At 43.0% G+C, this 22,052-nt stretch overlaps 1 protein-coding gene across 7 annotated transcripts in view; it reads left to right on the forward strand.

Moving 5' to 3' along the window:
* Positions 1-4,376: 4,376 nt before the first annotated feature.
* The window catches only part of LOC143032754 (uncharacterized), a 285,645-nt gene continuing 267,969 nt past the window's right edge, over positions 4,377-22,052 (forward strand). For 5 of the 7 annotated variants that reach the window (XM_076197734.1, XM_076197737.1, XM_076197739.1 and 2 more), the window contains exon 1: positions 4,377-4,632. The gene's annotated coding sequence lies outside the window, so the exon portion shown is untranslated. The remainder of the gene's footprint in view (positions 4,633-22,052) is intronic. The other 2 variants (XM_076197741.1, XM_076197742.1) reach the window with 1 other exon arrangement.

Consider the following 22,052-nt stretch of genomic DNA (forward strand, 5'->3'; position numbering starts at 1 on the left):
TCCCTGTGGTTTCTGCAATATACGTATATATAAACATATATATATATATATATATATATATATATATACATACATATATATATATATATATATATATATATATATATATATATATATATGTGTTGTATATAATAGCATGATAACAACTCACAATTTTCGTGTGAACTTGTGAGTTGTCATCATGCTATTATATACAACATTTCTTGCCAGAGGGAGAACCTTCTGCTTAAGTATACGTATATATATATATTATATATATATATATATATATATATATATACACATATATATATATATGTTGTATATAATAGCCTGATGACAACTCACAATTTTCTTGTTAACTTGTGAGTTGTCATCATGCTATTATATACAATATTTCTTGCCAGAGGGAGAACCTCCTGCCTTGGTATACGCATATATATATATATATATATATATATATATATATATATTATATATATATATATATATATATATATATATATATATATATATATATACTCATCAGTATTATATGTTCATATGTTCATCAGTACATTGTAGTACGGCAGCGGTACATGGACCACATATAATACCTGACAGGAGAAAACCTAAATAGAGGGAATTTGGATGTCAGTCACTGTTAATGTCCAGGTGAGATCCTGGGAGCCCGTCATCTCACCTCAGGGGGAATGTTGAGCGAATCTCCCCGAACGGAGCACCCGGAACCGCGTTCCTCTGTGGCGCTTTCGACTTCGGGCGGCGAACTAAGACCAGAGCTGCTCGCCGGCGGCTCCCGAGGGCGCTGCCCTCCTCGCTGCTTCTCGGTGGCAGGATCGTGGTTGCTCTCCTCAGCGGCGGTGCAAGGAGGAAGGAGGAGGAACAGGACGCCAAGGCGGCACCCCGGGAGAAAGAGGAGGAGGAGGAAGAGGAGAAGGAGGAGGAGCCAGGAGCCACCGAAGTCTGCGATAAAGCTTCTGCACCGTTGTCGACTGGCTTCAAAACTTCGACTTCCTGTGGAACTGAGGCAGCGTCGTCGCTCTCGCCTCGGACGGACGCACAGCTTCCGCCGAAGTGCGTTTGGACACGCAGACACTCCTTTCGAAAGAGCACCCGATAGTCCTTCCGTTCATGTGGTTCCTCCTCCTTCGTCAGGAGATGAGAGTAAACGCCCTGAAGAACCCACTGAAGGCCACAGGGTTGTTGATTTCGGAGAAGATTATTCGTTTGTCAAGCGGCTCGGCTGCGAAGGATTCAGTTGCACGGGTCTGGTGCGCCGCAAAGCCTCAGGCGTCATCAGGGTGGCCAAGATCTCCCCTCCCCCTCGGAGGAGGACGCGACAGCACCTTGGCAGCGCGCACGGAGTACGAGGTCTTGTCCTCCGTCAGGCACAGGAATATCGTGCGGCTGCTCGATGTCGCCGCCGACGGGGACGACCTCGTCCTCGTTACCAAGTACTACCCCGGGGGCACCCTGAGGGACGCCTTCCGCCTCCAGAAGCGGTCCCCGAGGGTCGCCTCGTACTTCGGGCAGGTGACGGCGGCCCTCTCCCACCTGCACGAGCACAACGTCGTCCACCTCGACCTGAAGAAGGAGAACGCCGTCCTCTCCAAAGGACAGGAGGACCGCCCGGACGATCGACTTCGGCCTCTTGGCGAGACCCAGCCGGTCGGCCTGCCACCGAGAGCTCTCCCTCGCGCACGGCACGCCCCTCTACGCCGCCCCCGAGGTGTGGGACAGGACCCAGCACCAGTACGCTGGAGGTAAGGCCGATGTCTGGAATCTCGGCTGTGTCCTCCACGAGCTGGCCACCTACCGTCTCCCTTCACCCGGACTCCCGCTTCCGGAGCCCTGTCGGGAGCGTCCGGGTCGACTTGGACAGCATCCTTCTCTGGGGGGACGTCTTCTTTGGAGTCCAGAAGAAGGTCCTGGTCAGACTCCTGGGGGAGATGCTCCGGCCGATATCTGGAAATGTCGCCCGGAGTCTGGTCCCGGGCCAGTGAGGAGCTTGCAGAGACGTGCCAAGACGCTCTCTGCTTCGTCTCCAAGAAGAAAAGAGGAGGAGCATTGAGGACTTCGACGTCGACGGTCCTTATCGCGGAAGAAACTTGTCTTCGGACCCTTTCAAATCGAGGGTCTCCTCTCAGCTGAATAAAAACGCCTCTGGTGATGATGCTGACTGGGGAAAATGTTTGTGATTCTGTTTCAAAGGCTAATCTTGTCATAAAGTCTGTTGCTGTCGTGTTATTGAAATCTCTCTCTCTCTCTCTCTCTCTCTCCCTGTCTCCCAAAATTCCTCGTTTCCTCCCCCATTATGGGGGTATTGAGTATTTTATCCAGTCAATACTTTGCAGATATTATCGACGCCCCTACGGACCAGAACCATGTGTCATTCTTTCATGGTTGGAGATTAATCTTAACTCAAAATAATGTTGATCACTTTCAGTTTCTTATGTCCCTCCGTTCTGTTCCCCGTCTTAAATCTCTCCTTAGTGACTAATTCCCCTTCGGCGCAATATTGTTCTCCTAGCATAGAAGCGCTGGACATCGGCCACAAAATATGAAATTATATATATATATATATATATATATTTATTTCTATTTATAATTCTGTTTATATCTTAATAGAAAACGGGTTGGGGTGACTGACAGAATTATTATGGCAGATACTTGTTCTTGGAATTATTTCGTTATACTTATTAAACATTTATTTTTAAGTAGATGACTTCAGCCCCCCCCCCCAACCCTTGGTATCCTCCTTATGCTTTCCCGGGAGGGGGGGGGCGCCCCCTACTTAGAGAACTACTTCACTAGATCGAGACTCCTTCAGACCGGGGACCGTCTACCAAAGGCGTCCCACGGAAATGAATGAAATCGCCCAGCAATAAACACAGTTGAAGGAAAGGTGCGGGTCAATCTTAGATTGACCCCCTCCCCCACACTGATCAACTGATCAATCTCCACTCAATACACTCAGTTGTGGAATTCTCCCCTCCACCCTACACATTGTTCAACTGTAGACTTTCCACCCTAATTAACATAAGCTAGGTTAGGTTTGATGTAGTTTGGTTAGATTAGGTTAGATCAGGTCAAGTTAGGTTAGATTATGTATCACGAGCCATAATCAAATGTAGAAGGTTAGGTTAGGTCAGGTTAGGTTATGTATCACGTTACGGAAGTGCAGCATGGAGAGAGATCATAAGAACATAGTTATTTATGAAACCAAATTAAATAAAATTAGAAATCGGAAAGTTTCCAACCTGCGTGTTTGCACATGGCGTAAATAGAAATAGGTCATTTAGTAATACTTCGGTTTCACGCTGATGAGGTCACACACATACATTATATATATATATACATACATACATACATATATATATATATATATATATATATATATATATATATATATGTGTGTGTGTGTGTGTGTGTGTGTGTGTGCAATTTCCGACAGTCGCCCTGGGAATCGAACCGAGACCTAGCTTGATCGAGAGCAGTCACCTTACTAATTGAGCATTAAGAGTTCCTATAGTGCAATTGGTAAAGTAATTGCACGGTATCAAACTATATTTCGGTTCGATTCCAGAGGCGATGTTCAGAAATTACTTATATGGTTCTCGCTGTTACTAGCGATTCACTTCAGGTGTGTGTGTATATATATATATATATATATATATATATATATATATATATATATATATATATATATATATATATATCCTCTATGACTTCACTAAGTCTACAAACAAGATGGCTGCTTGTATGCAGTAGAAGGAACGTCGATTTGCACATAATAGAGACTGCCCCCATGTCTCAGCACGTTGAGTCACAAAATAACAAACTTGGGTCTATTCTGAGCATGCGCGGGCTCAAAATGTGATGCACAACCATCTCCAAGGCTATGTATCCTTTCCCATTACCTGCCCAGTAAAGGTACCGGCAAGGGGTACTCATTTCACGGTTGAGTGATATGAATACCCTCGGGATTTTATGATGGGAGTTCTAAGTAAATTCGTATTGGAAACGGTGAGAATGGGGTTTATAATATTTATTGGTGTTTATGTGTCAACCTTTGGGTTTCATAAATAGAAAAAAATTGTTTTTTTTTTTGTGACTGAAAAGATCTCACCTGGAGCGTGTAAGTTATACCCCCCCACAATACGGTCACCTCACCTGAGGGTGGAATGGTGGTCACGCATTTCATCAACTTGAGAACCTAGGGATTTTTTTTTCTTAAATTTTCAGATATTTCGAGAGGGAAATGGCGTGCGTATGCCATGGATATCATATCACAATTCACTTTAGCAATGCAAGTGACCCAACTGCTGTATATTCTGGTGGGAGAAGACGGGGGTAGGGATTTCACGCTCGTGAAATCTGGACCGACCCGGCGCAAACGTCAGTTCCAGTCCTCAGTATAGTAGTGAGTGGCGGGTAGTAAGGAGGCCACGTATTAGCTCGTGTGTACTCTCGGATGATGACCAGGATTGATATGGTGAACCAGTGATGGATTATACAAACAAGTGACGATTGTTTGTCATTAATTCAGGAATTAAAAGATAAAATCGATTGGCGACGTTTCTAGCGCAAATATCGGAGTTTGGTGGTCGCAAACGGGAGCGTTTTGGTCTTTGTCCTGGACACCTGATAAAGGTAAGTACAGTGTGGGTCCCTTGCTTTTACTTCTCTCGACATTTTTGTTCCAAAAAAGGGAGGTAGAGAAAGTATTTTCCTCATCTGAATAGAATCAACTAGTGACAGCAAATAGGCTAAAGTCGTATAACAGTTGAAACAAATATTTTTCAATCCCTTTAAGATTATCTTTGACGGAATTGACCAAGCTATCATAGCAAGAGGGGCAAAGGTGATTTTTCTTGTTCTGAATTATGTGAACCTATCTAACGTCATACGATTTCATTTCTAACGAAGCTAACTTAACCTAACCTAACCTAACCTAACCTAACCTATCCTATCCTAACGTAGCCGATTCTAGCTTAACCTAAGATAACCTTTTACACCCCAACCTAACCTATCTTTGCTAAAGCGAGGGACAACTATGCCATATATAAACTTCTCGTCACGTGCAATTCGATTTTGAAAATTTGTTTTTCCTTCACCTGTTCACCAAATATCACAGACGTTTGGTTGGGGGGGGGAGGCAGTCGATTGGGGATTTATTTCTCCCTCCTTTGGTGATCAGGGCTTCCATTAAACTGACTAAAACTGTCTGGCCAAAACAAAATATCTAAAAAGTTTGATATCGGGTTCTCTTCCAGTAACATGCAAAAGCCTTTTTTTTTTTTGAATGGTTAGGAGCTTTTGGGCAATTCAAGTTCCATGTTAATTACCCGTTCTTTCGTTTTTCTGGAATTTTACTTGGATTCGTCAAGCTGCGTTGTAAATGGAGTTTTGCTCAATGCAGGACCGGGCTACCCCATGGGATGCGATACAGTACATAGTAATTGTTTTACGCGTATTACTGCAGAACAAACTCTACGAAATTACAAGTTTCTTGTGTTAAAAACCTTGAAATCTTCGTTTCACATTCCGGACGTTTCTGTACAACATCCAAATTTGTCTTCCAGAAAATTTGGTAATTATTTCGCAATTTAATCAGAAGAGAGAGTAATGTAAAGACATCTCCACCCACCTTGTTTCGTCGTAAGAAATCAAGAACAGACACAGAATTAGGTGTGTATGTGTGTGTTTTTTTTTACACACGAATACAAAGGGAGAGAGAGGAAATGCAAAAACAAACGCCTAGAATTATTTTTATTGTTTTTTTTTTTTTTTGTGCACGCAAATATAAAGGGATATAAAGGAGATACAAACAGCAACAGACCTATTGGTCCTTACGGCGCTGCTTGCGAACTGAAAAGGGCTGTAAACGTTGGAAAATGTTAAAAAACACTGCTGAATTGAATTGTACGAGCACGCGATGCTGAGAAATAAGTTAGATTAGGGTTGGACTTCATATATTTCCATAGGCGTTTTTTGAGTCAATTGTATTTGAACGTGGCAAAGGACAGTTGCCAGTAAGCGTTAGGAATCGAACCTGGATCAGTTCATGTAGAGAGGCTCTTATTTGTGACTGAAATCCTCACCTTTGCCCAATGTACTAGGCTATCCAGGGTAAGCAGAAGTCTCCACGTGGATTTGAACGCGGTTTAAGCACAGACTAATCGACAAAGAAAACTTCAACTTGTATCACGTGGTATTGGTTACTGAAGATCTCGTTCCTTATAGTTAGCATTAATATTAGGAACACCTGCAGAGCTTCAGTATTAACGGTCCCCTGCAGAGTCTGTCTATCCCTTTAGGGAACGATGGAGACCTTGTGCCTCACACAAGAGAGTAGTCGATGCTCGGAATGAATGACCAAATTCTGTAGTCAACTTGACTACAGGAAACAATTCTAAACATGAATATGTTCAGTTGAAATTAAACATAAAAAAGGTGAAATGTTAAAACTGAGGCAAGCACATAAACACCAATAGGTGCAATTTCGTAAAGTTACACTGGTAATCATGTGGGGTGTTTAGTGCATGATTCCCCCCCCCCCCACACCCACACGCAAGCATCCACTCCCACTTACGTCCACAGTTGGGGATCTTGTCAGGATTAGCGAGCCCGTAGTTTTTTAAATATCAATATAACATTTATCCTTGATTAACTAAATTAGGTTAATCGACTTTATTTGCAGGATGGTTATAAAAGACTTGATACAAGGATAAATCTTATATTTTGAAAATGTTGAATTCATTAACAAGATCCCATAATCGAGTTGGAAACGACTTCTTCGGTGTAAAAGGGGATACCAGGGAGATGAATAAAATCACCTGACGGCATTTGAAACGAAAGGAAAAGTACAACCAGGCAAGGAAGAAGTTCATCAGGTCTTTACTTCCCCTTCTACATAGTTAACCCGGTGGAAAGATAAACTACCTCACGTATTAACTTGTGAAAAATAACACTCCCAGAAATAAGCTTGTAAATATAAATCGCCTCAACAATGATGATCGTTTGATTAAGGCTAGGTCATGTGGTTGGGTTACGCTTGTTAAGATCAGTCATCCAAAGTATTAGCTTGACAAAAGACATACCACCTCAGGTGGTCCTGGGTTGTGGACCTTTAAAATGTCCCAGAAATCTAGCATATTGCATATGCAGCTACCCCGACACGCGCGCGCGCGCGCACACACACACACACACACACACACACACACACACACACACACACACACACACACACACACACACACACACACACACACACACCTCCCCTTATAAGGAGTTTGATGCAAAGCAGTCCTACCGGATTTTTCGTGGGAGGAAGCAGAGGGATCCCTAGTACCTTCTTCCAGCTCCATTTAGTCGTATTTTACGACGTGGTAGGGAACGCGGTGGCTGTATTCTTGCCCCCCACCTGTGTAGGTTTTATGCGTCATCTTATGAAAGTACTAATTCCACTGACCTAACATCTTGTACGTTTGGGATATACTAAAAAATGTCTCTCTCAAAGGTAGCATATCATTATCGATAATTTGTTATGCAAAAAAACTTTCTCATCAATTCACGATTTGTTCTGTTTGTCGCCAGGTGATTTTATTCACCCAAAGGAAACTCCTTTAGTTTTTTTTTGGGGGGGGAAGGCATTATAATCAGTGTCCCTGTAAGCTGGTCCGGCGTTGTCAATATGCAAATTTTCTATGTTAATTGTCGATTAGTCAACAAATTCCATGAGGAAATGTAGCTTACAACCAATACTGGTCTAGGGCACTGTAAATATCAGAAACCCCGGAGAACCCATTTAAAGATAAGCTAACCCACATATCAGCCTGTGAAGGGTGGCAATATCATAAACGAGCTGGTAAATTGCCCCACTAATGACGCTCATTTAATTAAGGTTAGGCTGATTTAGGTTAAGCTAGTTAAGATCATCACCTCAGTTATTAGAAACCTCTGGTACTCTGGGCCTGTAGATATAAATCACCGTAACATTGACGATCATTAACTTAAGATTAGGTTTGGTTAGGTTAAGCTAGTTAAGGTCACCAACGCAATGATCAGAAACCTCGATTATTCTGGGGTTGCGTCTCTTTACAACGTCCGTGCTTTACTCACCTATCATCCTGTCATTTCCTCTCAGCTGAATAAAATCACCCGGCGGCAGAGAAGACTCGTATACGTCCAGATGGGTACTCGGGAGATCGGGTCGGTCTTCCCCCACACCATTTTTTTTTTTTTTTTTTTTTTTTAGTTTCCTCTTTTTCAGAACTTAGGCTAATCTAACTTCATCAGCTACTTTAGCTTCTGGTTGGGGAAATAGCAATGACCCAAGTGGTCTAATTCAGGTTGTTTTCAACACTAGTTTGTTGGGGGTACTCTCTCCCCTCCCCTCCCCCCTCTGGCAATTCTTTGAATAAAATCGCGTTATGTAAGGCAGAATATACATAAAAGTAGATTCAGATAAGTATTCTTCAGCTGAATAAAATCGCCTGTTGGTAATGAAAAAATATAAATATTTGGTAACTGGTTGAAAATTGGGGCAGATTGTAATCTCTTCATCCCCCCAATACACTCGTTGTAGTATAGATTTTTCTACGAACTCAAAATTTCACAATTTCTAAAATTTTGATCTTTTCAAATTCCGAAAGTATGATTTTCAAATACTTCTCCAATTTTGAGAAATCTGGTAATTTCCAAAAGATTAAGATTCAGAACTGCTGATATTTGAAATCTCTCGAATTCTGATCTTTTTAGTTTTCGAAAGTATGATTTTCAAAAATTTCTGTAATCTGGAGAATTCTGGTAATTTCCGAAAACTTCCGGGAGTCTATTTCGGTCAAGTGTGTGAAAATCCCCCTTGGCTGTGAAAGGGATAAATACACTTTAGGCCCATAAACACAGTGAGTTACAATGGGAACACTTCACTGAAGAAGACTAAAAAAATAATAAATAAAAAGAATAAAATAAAGATACAAAAAATCTTTCTCGACTTTGGAACGATTGCTACAACCGAGTCTGTCTAAACCTAGCCTAAGTTAACCTAAGCTTATATGCATTAGAATACAGTCTAGACTCACCATGCCATGCGTCATACATACAAACAACCACAGCGTCAAAATATCGCGGAAAATGACGTCCTCTGAAATTCCCAAGAGTTGGGGGCGGGAAAGGACCTTCTGGGAAAGAGTTCTGTGTTTGTCAGGAAGACATTGCACACGGATTTGTGTGGGCGTGCGCACGTCTCTGCCTTGTTGCTTTCTGCGCAGCCGCGGGCGTGCTTGAGCCGCCACCGGGGGTCCTTCTTGCGCATTTACATGCGTTGCAAGCAGCATCAAAGTCGTCCTCTTTTATATTCTCTGATTTATTCTCTCTCTCTCTCTCTCTCTCTCTCTCTCTCTCTCTCTCTCTCTCTCTCTCTCTCTCTCTCTCTCTCTCTCTCTCTCTCTCTCTCTCTCTCTCTCTCTCTCTCTCTCTCTGCGCCAAGCGATTTTATTTCGTTTGGATCATAACCGCATCGGAGACGTAGACGGTTGTAACGTACGAATGTCATCTTTTACGTAGACACGCGTGAGTGAGTGAGAGCAATTGTATAAATTAGGGTATGAATGAGTGTGAGAGTGAGAAAGTGGGTACAAGTGAGAGTAGGAAGGAAAAGTTCTCTTAATGTCGTTGTTAGCGATACCTATGCTGGCTGGGATTCAGTTCCCAGTTGGTTACACAGGGTTGTCGACAAGAAGACATGCACACACACGTACACACGCACACGTTCGTTTTCTCACGGGAGATGTTTGTCCGCGCTTTCTAAATTTTTGAACGACTAAGTTCCGCACCATTTCTCCAGACCGGATAAGCTTGAATTTCCTCCTTAATTACGACCGCCAGCGAATGTGCGTGGAGGTTATGGGAGCGCCCTTGTCATGTCTGTCCGTTTGTTCACAAAATCTCTCGACAAGTTTTCGGGTTTTGATTAAATTTTTCTGGAGGGATAGGCTATTGATCAACTTAAAGCTGAATAGATTTTGAGGGAAACCCAGGGCTATTAGATTTTCAATTTAATAATCTTTTATATGTTTCAGCGTTGTGAACAACATTGTGTATTTCCTAAACGTCTTTAAAACTAATACATGTAAATCACTAAAAGTTTAGCTATAAGAGGTCATGAAGCTTTTATGATTAAATTATTTTTTCTTGTGAATTTGGGCTTCGTTGATAAAGAAAAAAACAAGATTCCGAGGAAGAAGAGTAGGCAATAAATAAATAAAATAAAATGGGGGAGATGGAAAGAGACCATATCTATTGCCACCCGTCATCCCCATCCATAAAATTATCATCTCATAAAACAACCAATTGCTTCAGCGCTCGTTATATCATTACTAAGTCTATTTCATTCGTTACCAACTCTATAGGTAAACCAGTCCTTGTATATTTCCTTCTTGAACCCAAATTTTCCAATCTAAATCACTTACTACGAGTCTTGCCCTCCTGTCTTACAGGGAAGGCACATGCCACTGACATTAATAACAGAGATGATTTTACTCTGAAGAAAAAACTGAGATTCTTTTTCTTTTACGAAGCAACGTATCTCTGGCGGAAGTAGGCAGTGTGCTTTTCAGCGTCGTCTAGATTAAGTGTGACGCATGTTTTGTGTGCGCGCTTGCGTGTCCAAATGTATAAATGCAGACATACACGTATGCGGATATCGTACACACACACTCTCTCTCTCTCTCTTACACTCACACTCACTCTGGTGGATTTCTGGAACAAATTGGACGAACCAATAGTGTGTGCAAAAACCATACAAGAATTTAAGAACAAACTAGATGCTGAGAGATACAAAGACGGGTCACTACGAGCATATCTCCCCTCCCCGTATAATACAACTAGGTAAACAAACACACACACACAGGCCCGACCTCGTATCAAAATACGTCTTAAGATGTGATCAATCAATTAGTCAAGGTCCTTCGTCTTACCTGCAGGTGAAGGATGCTTCTTGGATGTCGCCCGGGTCGCAGAAAGTAATTAAGGTTCTGTTATGGCAGGATATCACAGCGCTGTTGTCGTGACGTCGTCAAGCAGGAAGAACGTGATTGTGTCGTGTTATTTTTTTCTTCTTCTTCCACCAGATGGTTCTCGTCTTGTGCACTACCAATCCTCTTCTCTCTCTCCTCTCCTCTCCTTTCGTTGGAACCGGAAGGAAAGCTCTCGGGAGACCTTGTGTGGTCTTCAGCAGACGTGATCTATTTAGCTTCGGTTGATGGTTCCCACTGTCGTTGTCTTCGTCGTCGTCGTTCTCGTCGTCGTTGTGTGGTCTCAGTCACACGTGTTCTGGCTAACTTGGGTGAACGAGCTCCGTCGTCGTCGTCGTCGTCGTTAAAAATTGGGATCTTGCTGCTTTAAGAGGACAGTGCTTTTGCCGAGTCTGAAGTTGATGCCCGTCTTATGGAATCTAATAAAGCTCCGGTCACACTATCACGACCTAAATGAGTTCGTTCGTTTGAGTAGAAACGACTTCGTTTGTAGTTTTTTATATTTCGAATCTCCAGTTGTCGTATTAACTTTGCGTCATATGTCGAGAAGCTGAATGACGAACTAAGAATATCAAACACGTTGTTGAATTGTAGACTTGGTGAAGTCTACAATACTGTAGATGAAGTCGTTCTGGAGCTTTTCAAATTCACAACATTTGACGAGAAACCTGGTAGTGAGGCTGGGGGCTGGCGCGCGCGCACACACACACACACACACACACACACACACACACACACACACACACGCACGCACGCACACTGGGTGTGTGTGGATGGGTAGAAAGTCTCTACAAGAGAATTTCAGATAATCAAAATTCGGTTTCTAGAAATGATTTCAAAGAAGATAGACAAAATTAAAGTCTTAGATATGGAATGCCTTTCTTTGTCCTCATAAGCAAATATTAAGAGAACTGTGTAACCTTTTTAGTACCTTTGCACTCTGAAAATCTGGCGGCATAATGTAGCTTTTTTATTATTATTTTGAAAGACATGTAGGTTGCATCAGACCAGTGGTTGAAGGTTTAAAAAAAAAAGTTTATAAAATGAGAGAAGAAAAACGGTCTCGTAGATGTCTAATGAAAGTAAAACTAACTGTTACATGGTCAACTAATTGAGTATGGTTTATCTATTACATGAAAGCTGTTATACAAAATTAGAAGAGGTTATTTATATGTACAATGTAGTTTATTTATTTATACAATGTAGTGTATATACGTCTCTGATGCATGATAGAAAATCAATGTCGTCAAGCAGTAGGTGGCCAAATGTACATTTTAATATTAGTCAAAAAGTTAATGGAGATGTTTAATTCATTTGCTACGCAAAGATTTTACTTATTTTGAATAAAATTGCTTAGAAACAATCTGAATAAATCCGAAGACTGAAAAGTTGAAGGTACTGAATTTTTTGTTTAAAGTTAAACTCGATTTTGTCACGACTGTCTTTGTTACACAATCGTTTTTTTCTTTCAAAGAAAACGAATTTATGCGTTTTAGTCGTGGTGTGAGCACCGACTGGAACGCATTGACTCATCTTGTTACGTAATAGCTGCTACAAGACTTGGGCGACTTGTGTGAAAATGCAGGAAAATTACATGCGTGACATGTTCGTTAGCTTAGGTTTTTGTATATTGCTAAATGTTGCAATACTATATATATATATATATATATATATATATATATACATATATATATACATATATATATACATATATATATATATATATATATATATATATATATATATACAGTATATATATATATATGTACATATATGTGTATATATATATATATATATACATATATATATACATATATATATACATTAATGTAAGATGTAGATATGTGTGTGTTCTATATGTACATTTGTATTCACATTATTTAAAAAAATCATTTTGTTTTCAACTTACTCTACAGGCTGTTATGTATTATATGATAGATTGAAATTATATAGTTCTACATGTACATGATTATTGAAACAGATACATACTATTCTAGATTTATCCGTATTAATAGTTAACTATGTATTTATCTAAAACCACTTCGCAATTGTCGACCCGGTTATTGTAAGTTTCGGAAATATATCTGTTCTCGGCAACCTGACATCTAAGCCACGCCCACTTCGTAAAAGAAAGCTAATTATATCGTTCGAGTTGTTGCGCACCTTGCATACAAAGCAAAGTTCACAATAAACGATGGAGATGACACAATTTTGTGTTTATTCACCCTTTCACTGCTAAAAGTGTGAAATTGGGTTTCTTTTCACTGAATGAAATGACTGGTGACAACCACAAACGATACATTGTCGTTGGTGGTGGTAAAAGACGTTTCCGGCAAGGTTTGGACTTTTGTCTTTTTTCTTCAACTTTAATTCTTGTCATGTTTTTGGTCTCGGGGTGGAGGACTGCGGGCGAGGCGAAGTACTGGTTGATCTCCCCCACCCCCTCAGTCAACTGAATGCAATTATCTGGAAGCATCAGGGACAATAATCTCAAAACATCTTCGCGTAAAAAAACGCTCTATATTTGCGTACCTAATGGTGTTTGTTGTTTGGTGGTGGTGGTGGGAATGGAGGGGAAGAAGGAAGAAGAGCCGGAGGGAGCTATGTAAAGCTTCCTCGCCGGAAATTTGATAATTGAAGTTTCGGGTATCCAACATGGCTCCTGAGGCACATCCGGTGATTTTGTACTTCAGGGAGCATTTGGTATTTATCTGCTCAAAAACTCTCTCCATGGGGGAACTCTGTTATGGCTAAACTAGTCACTTTTACTTCCTACATTTGGTTAGCTAGAACAAGCTGAATTTCAATGCTTGCGCCGAACCTTGTATGGTTTTGTATCTGAAGAGCTCATTTGTTGCAGTAATACACTTAATGGTTAGTTGCTCTTTTTTATAAAAAAAATATGACCAATATTTACTCAAGTTTCTGGTGTAGTAAGTAATTATGTGAGAGCGTGTGTGTGTACGTGTGCATGCTATGGCCTTATTGCTGATGCCAAGATATTTTTTTTTTCGCAACGTGAATCGAATAAAATAGAATGACTTTATATCTGGACGTATGCCAATAGTTGAGATATTAGTTTCGTCTGAGAAAGTTCATATTGGCTGGTCATTCCAGATAACGTTAATGGTCACGCAAGGTTCAACAGGCAGGACGCCACGAGTGTGAGACCGACGACATTACGTCACGAGACTTGGCAGGTCCTCGCGACCGTCGTACTGTTTGTGTAGAGTAAATTTACTTTCATTTGTTTTTTATTTGATCTGTGAAAAATACTTTGCATGTATTAAGGTCTAATATTCAGTTGCGGAAGCCCCTATTTACTCCACCTTTCAAAACACACACAAGAAGTGGGTGTGGCTTCCATGACATGTTGCCCCGTACAAACTCGTAACATGTTTCTGCAACTTGCCATGACTAAGTCGACAATTACGAAGTGGTTTTAAACATACACACATAAATACATGTATATATCACACACACACACACACACACACACACACACACACACACACACACACACACACACACACACACACACACACACACACACACCAGTATATACACCGCACCCAGATCCTGAACACGTCTAATATCATGTCTTTTGCACAATACTTTTTTTTTTCCTGCTCTGGAAAGAAACGACGGCAACAAAATATGTATATATTTTGTCATGGGTTGGTCTATATTGCAACATACATGAACGTACACGCACGCAACTTTACGCATTTATATATATTACGAGTGGTTTAATTCGTTCTTGTGTGTTGTACAGAGAGCAATGATGATGCATTTCTCAAGTACCTCGTTCAACTGGAATGCAAACATCCAGCAATACCAAGGCTGTGATGATGCAGTTTTTCTGTCAACCCTTGAACTTAACATTTCCTTATTTTTTTTACGTCAAACCCGTTCTTGGGTCATTACTGGTTGCTTGATGAAATCGACTGGTAAGTAGGCTGCTTGGCTGGCAGAAGCTTCCGGATGTCTTTGCAATTAACGGATCCTGCGCGACATGACGTCACAGTTTGAAACGGCGAGGAACGGGTGAGGATGAGAAGGCGGTTTGGATTATTGATAGAAAGAAAATGTTAAAGAAAAAGGAGAAGTTTTCTTAATCTAATTGATATTTACCTACTGGATAGGCCAATATGTTGTTATCCTTGACACTAATATATTGAATTTATTTTTTCTTTCTAACTGAATTTCTCCCAAGTTGTCCACTGAGGAAGGCTCAACAAGGAATACTGTTAGGGATCTTGACGTGGCGTTGAGAAAGGATATAGTTTCGGCCTTATATATATTTTTTAGTTTGTATTTGGAATATTTTTCTTCCTCCTCACCTTCCCTCCTCCTTTTCTTAGACTTCAATTTAATTCTTGTCCCCCACATAATTTTTTTTCTTAATTTACCGGAGCCTCGGCAAGACGCGAACGTGGATGGTAGAACCGTACATGTATCGCTGTGTGACGTCACCAGGTGTAGTGTTTTCGTCTTAGCGTGCATTGCATTTTCTTCAAGCTTCCTCTCCAGTCATAATGACGTCAGTGCACATGATGTTTCTTCATCTTGGCACGCTCTCTCTCTCTCTCTCTCTCTCTCTCTCTCTCTCTCTCTCTCTCTCTCTCTCTCTCTCTCTCTCTCTCTCTCTCTCTCTCTCTCTCTCTCACGCACGCGCACACACACAAACGATGAATGAAAAAAAATATTTATAATAGAAGCTAAGCTCTCAGCTTCTACACAGAAACGCAGAGGTAAACTCGATGATTCTCTCTTGGTACTCGGCAAGGGGTCAACCTGCTTCTCGATGACCTTCGCCCAGAGAGGCGAGTTAGTATGTGTGTGTGTGGGGGGGGAGTCGTAATATTACAACCCCCTTGCCCTTCCCCCATCCCTTCTTCTCCCCCTTCTGGCCGCATCACATATTTTTTTTCTTCGATTTTGTCTTCCTTCGTTCTCTGCATACCATCGTCTCGTTTGTTTTATTCTTAATGAATTTTTAGTTTGTTAGTTCAAGTCCAGGTTGGCCACTCCCGTGCGTCCTTGTTTGGTTATCTTAATGTACCTCTTGGGGATGGAGAGTCTTAAGACTACGCCCTTGTTCAGAGAGTAAACTAAACTCACATCAAAGGGTTCACTGTCGCATTTGAATGTTATCACTAATTGCAAAGTCCGACAGTCTCTGAACATTGGGGTAATTCTTGAAGACGTTTTTGGTGTTAGTAATCACTATTGGCAAGCGATTAGTTGTCCACAAATGGATTTTGGCTGTTTATTTTTATTTGTGCGCTGTCGTCGTCGCCGCTCGCCACTGTGACGTCATATCGTTCGATAACAAAAGTGAATCTCCATCGTTTTTGGATTTGGTCACTTGAAGTCTCCCCGTTCTTCAGTCGTTGTTTACTTCGGTGATGAACAGAGTGTGCGTGCACAGCTGAATGAAATGCACTGGCAATATCGAAAAAGAACCCATACTTTTACTGCCCATTGAAGCGTTAATTCATGGTAGGAATAACCCTTAAGTATTCGCAGTAAATTCACTTAACAGAAGTTGGAAGATAATCAGAAAAAAGGGTAATGCAATTTCCATGAAATGGCTTGTGTAACTACATCTGGGTTGTCGCTGACAGTGATCGATCAGAGGCGAGTTTTAGTTCGGTAAACACGCGACTGTCCGTCGAAAACTGGACGTTCAAGACTTCTTCGTCTTGGGCAAATAGGTCTGTCTGTCTCACCCGCCGGCTGCTGCTTGTCTGGGATTTACCTTCTAAGGCGTCCATCGGCAGGATGTCCGTCTCGCTGCTTCACACGACTCCTCCTCCTCCTCCTCCTCCTCCTCCTCCTCCTCCTCCTCCTCCTCCTCCTCCTCCTCCTCCTCCTCCTCCTCCTCCTCCTCTTCCTCCTCCTCTTCCTCCTCTTCCTCCTCTTCCTCCTCCTCTTCCTCCTCTTCCTCCTCCTTTCCCGTCTGCTCTTCCTCATCTTGCTTTACCTCTTCCTCCTGACGTCTGCTCACCATCCTCTTTCTTCTCCTCCTCTTCACCTTTTCCTCCTCTGACGTCTGCTCCTGCTCCTCCTTCTCGTCTGCCTTTTCTCCTCTTTCTTTTTCTCTTCCCCAATTTCATCATTCTTCTCTTCCTAACTCCTCCTCCCCACTCCTCCAAATGATCCTCCCACTCCCCTCCCCTTTCTCCCCCTCCCTTTCCTCCCACTCTTTCCTCCTCTTCAACCTCCTCCTCCTCCCATTCCTCCTAGTCTTCCTCTTCCTCCCCACTCCTCCTCCTCCTCCTCCTCTTCCCACTCCTTCCATTTCCACTCTTCCTCCTCTTCCTTCCCCCCCCCGTCCCACCCTTACCCTCCTCTTCAGCGAAAAAACCGTTAGTTTCGCCGCGCGGAGTCGCCGGGTGCCTGACTCCCTGCCTGTCCGCTTCGCCAGAGCTCTGCAGGGGCCGAGGACCACGTCCACGTCCCCCTCCAATTTGAGGTGGGGGGAGCTCCTGTCGGAGGACCTGCAAGGGCCTTTGCGACCCAGAGGGTATCGCATGCAGGATGTGTGGTGTACATGACAGGTGCTGATAGCCTTTAGTCATCCTCCTCATCTTCATCCTTTTCCTCTTCCTCTTCCTCTTCCTCTTCCTCTTCCTCTTCCTCTTCCTCTTCCTCTTCCTCTTCCTCCTCCTACTCATACTCATACTCCTACTCCTCCTTCTCTTCCTCCTACTCCTCTTCCTCTTCATCCTCTTCCTACTCTTCCCTTTTCTCCTCTTCCTCCCCATCTTCCTACTCCTCCCCATCTTCCTACTCCTCCCCACCTTCCTCTTCCTCCCCATCTTCCTACTCCTCCCCATCTTCCTACTCCTCCCCACCTTCCTCTTCCTCCCCATCTTCCTACTCCTCCCCATCTTCCTACTCCTCTCCCTCTTCCTCCTCCTCCTGCTCCTTCTCTTCCTCCTCCTGCTCCTCCTCCCCCTCTTCTTCCTTTTCCTCCTCACACTATTCTTCCTCCTCACCCTAGTGTGTGTGTGTGTGTGTGTGTGTGTGTGTGTGTGTGTACGTACGTACACACGCACGCGAACACATGCACTGAAATCATGTCCAGGACCTTAATCATCCTGTACGTGTACACAAACCAGCATCTTTCAACGTGTGCCCCCTTTCTACACATGTACGTGACTTGTGTTCACGCCCGTGTGCACATGTAGGTGCAGATTTTCACACGCTCTTTCCCGAAATTGGATAGTTGCGAATTTGCATGGTCAGGCTTGGAGATTCTTCGGTTTCTCGAAAATCGGGACATGAAGATCCCATTGAACGGAAAAAATTACCTGGCGACAGTTGTTAGAAATCGTGTTAGATGCTGTGTTTGTTGTCAACAGGGCGTACATTCCTCTCATCTTTCCTCCTTTTTAGTTCAGAAATTAATCAAATATCCTGATGTCAGATTAAAAGAGAAACTAACGTATATACACGCCATGTCACTTGTGTGTGTGAAATGTTAAACATGAGAAAATATGTTTTATATTGATTCTTGAATGAGAATTGTTTTGTCGTCAGCGCTGATGACGATATGACGTCATAACGATGACAATGTTGGAGATCAAGCAGAACAGACCGAAGATTTGTAATCGCCCTTAATTATGTCAGTTTGACCAAAATTTTAATTTCAATACTTCCAATACCTCCGCTACCACTATTTCCACCACCGCTTCCACTTCCACTTCCACCAACTCTTCCACCTCCATCACAAGAACAACACTGAGATACAGAGAATCACTGAAACACAAGTGGACACAAAGAAACAAACGTAGAGATGCACAAAGAAACGTAAGAATAGGGACCGGTATAAGGTAAGAGAAAATAAAAAAAATGATAGTGGCAGAGATTGTGATGGAGTGGGAGGGAGAGAGGGACGGGGAGTGAAAGGTAGGGAGGTAGAAGTAGAGAGAGGTGGGTATGGAGGGAGGGAGGAATGGGGAAGGAGGGGAACGGGGAAGGAAAGGTAGGGAGAGAGGAATGTGAAGGGAGAGGGAAGGGGAGGGAGAGGATGTGAGAGAGAGAGGAATATGGAGTGAGAGGAACGGAGAGGGAAAGGTAGGGAGAGAGGAATGAGGAGGGAGAGGTCAGGAGAGAGGAACGGGCAGTGAAAGGTAGTGAGAGAGGAATGAGGAGGGAGAGAGAGAGGGAGTGAGAGAGAGAACGGGGGAGGTAGCCAGACTTGATGCCTAAGGAAGGTCAGACGGTCACAGCGCATGCGCCGCGTAGCCCCTGTCGATTGCGCGCGCCGCCGCCGCCACCTCTTGTGCATCGCGTAAGTCGGGAACCACAGCGGCTGTGACTGAGGTCCGTGTCTGCTCGGGAGGGGGGCTAAGGGCGTGCGGGTGGTGGGTGGGCGTGCAAGGGTTTTGGCACGAGTAACGGGTTCCCATCGACTTCTGGTTTCAGGTTCCATGGTAGTCGGTCTGCAGAAGATAGGGAGGTCCTGGAAAAAATCTATTTTTTCCTTGTTTTAGTTTTGTGGGATTTGTAGTTTTGGAAGCGTATTCGGACACGTCCACGCGCGCGCGTTTGTGTGTGTGTGCGTACGCGTTTCTGTATGTGTATTTGTCTTTTTCACACACGTGCGCATACACAAGCGCATAATTAGCACAGATTATCATTCCAGAACTAGCGAGTTTTGGATTGCGGTAAACGTACTTGGCAATGTCTTTTTTTCCAGAGTCTTGGATTAATGACATAAGTAGCTCAAGAGAGTATAATCGATAGTCTGATTATGACAATGGGACAACAAACCAACCATAGGCATGTTAGGTTTCATAAAAATACATTACCGAATTAGAAAATAAAATCATACTATTTACATCTCGAAGACCCTCGTTGGGATACGCTCGGAGGCGCTCGCGTTTCGTCTGTGTACATATCGACTTTTTTCATTTGCGCTTGTTCGCTTTTTCGCGCATGCGCTTTCGTGTTTGTTGGCGCACGCATGCGCGTCTTGGAGTCAATGGGCTGCCGATCAGTTCGAGTGGGACTTGGTCGCACTTGAGGTCGGGCTGAACTCCGTCACCCCGTTCATCTGGTCACTTTCGTCGTTTACGTTTAGTTTACTTCAACCGAATGTACACACGGACACGCACGCGTACACAAGCGCACTTACAACCTACACCTATCTATCTACCTAAGCCTCTCTGCTTACCTGGTTACCTACTTACATACCTACCTACTTGCATACCTCCCTACCTACCTACTTACATACCTCCCTACCTACCTACTTACATACCTCCCTACCTACCTACTTACATACCTCCCTACCTACCTACTTACATACCTCCCTACCTACCTACTTACATACCTCCCTACCTACCTACTTACATACCTCCCTACCTACCTACTTACATACCTCCCTACCTACCTACTTACATACCTCCCTACCTACCTACTTACATACCTCCCTACCTACCTACTTACATACCTCCCTACCTACCTACTTACATACCTCCCTACCTACCTACTTACATTCCTCCCTACCTACCTACTTACCTCCCTACCTACCCACTTACCCACCTACCCTATTACTTACCTACTTACCTATCTACCTACTTACCTATCTACCTACTGACATACCCATCTACCCTATTACCTACCTATTTACATACCCACCTACGTACTCACCCACCCACCTATCTACCCACTCACTCACGTACCTACTTACTTTTTTTTTTTAGCTCAGTGGTTTGTTTACCACCGTAGGGGTGGGGGTGGGGGGTTATCCCCTCACTTAAACAGCTCCCCCCCCCCCACCAGCGGCAGGACTAACCAAAAAATCGAAAATCGAAACCAAAGAATTTTGACATGATTGACGAAAATTATCCCACCCCCTCCCACCCTCACTCCTTGTCACTCCCACGGGCTTTGTTCGAGTCCGTGGATTTCGGAGACTTGTTGGTCCATCGAACATCACTTGAACCCTTTCGTTATCGAGGGGGTACTAAAGGAACTAATAAAAATCGCCTAGCGACAGCCTAAGCGAGAGAAAAAATTCCACTTATTACAACAATGAGATATTTTTTATTTTCTCGACACCAGGGCTGTGCGGCAGGCAAATCAAAAGAGGCTGACGAAGTTAGGTTAGCTTAGTTTAACCTAAGTAAGTTCTGAAAACTATGGAAACGACAATCGAAAAAATAGGTACCAGGAACACAAATAATTACCTCAAAACACTGATTAATTGAGATGGGTTCTGATGACGAGGTAACCACGGAAATGAATGAAAAAAAAAAAAGAAGACGTGTTACCACGGTAATGAAGGTGTTCAGGTGGACGGGAAGGATACTTCAACACCTTGCTACGAACAGGTGTTCGGTTTCTGAACACCTGTTCGGTTTCTGAACACCTGGAGCTCCCGTAAATAACCCGTGTCTAGGTCCGTGTCTTCGTACTTTGGCGCATGTGTGGCTGAGACGAGCTCTAAATTCTTAGCCCTTTCTCACTCTCAACACCCGCTGGATGGCGGTTTTCTTGGCTGAATAAAATGGTCTGGCAGGAGACGGGGAAGTGTATCTCAGTTTAGAAATTGTTAGGAATGAGTCAGATCTACATCGTGCAATCTCCATCATCAATATCATTAATCTAAAGACGCTTCCTGCAACCTAGAAACTAGTTTACCAACAGCAGTTAACGAATGGAATAAACTTAGTAATCGTGTAGTGAGCGCTGAAACGATTGTTGGAAAAGAAAATGGGTAGGGACATGGAACTGCCTAGTGTAGGCCTTATGGTCTCTTGCAGTCTCCTCCAGTCTCATGTTCTTAGGGAAAAAATGTCGGATAAGCTGACTGATAAAGTTCTTAAACTCGTTTGTATTGATGAGGTATTAGCTTGACGACAGCGAAAGCATAACGAAAAGTAGCTCCCGCCTTCGGAAAACTCTAAAAGGTCACTACTAGAAAGCTGTTCATTTAGAGGGCCGTTAACCCCATCGATATCAACGGGGCACCACGAACGTTAGTGAAATAGCTTGACGGAAGCTAGAATACAAGAA

The sequence above is a fragment of the Oratosquilla oratoria genome, chromosome 14, assembly GCF_046742065.1.
Source record: "Oratosquilla oratoria isolate Oo_2021 chromosome 14, ASM4674206v1, whole genome shotgun sequence".
In the NCBI taxonomy this organism is placed as follows: domain Eukaryota; kingdom Metazoa; phylum Arthropoda; class Malacostraca; order Stomatopoda; family Squillidae; genus Oratosquilla; species Oratosquilla oratoria.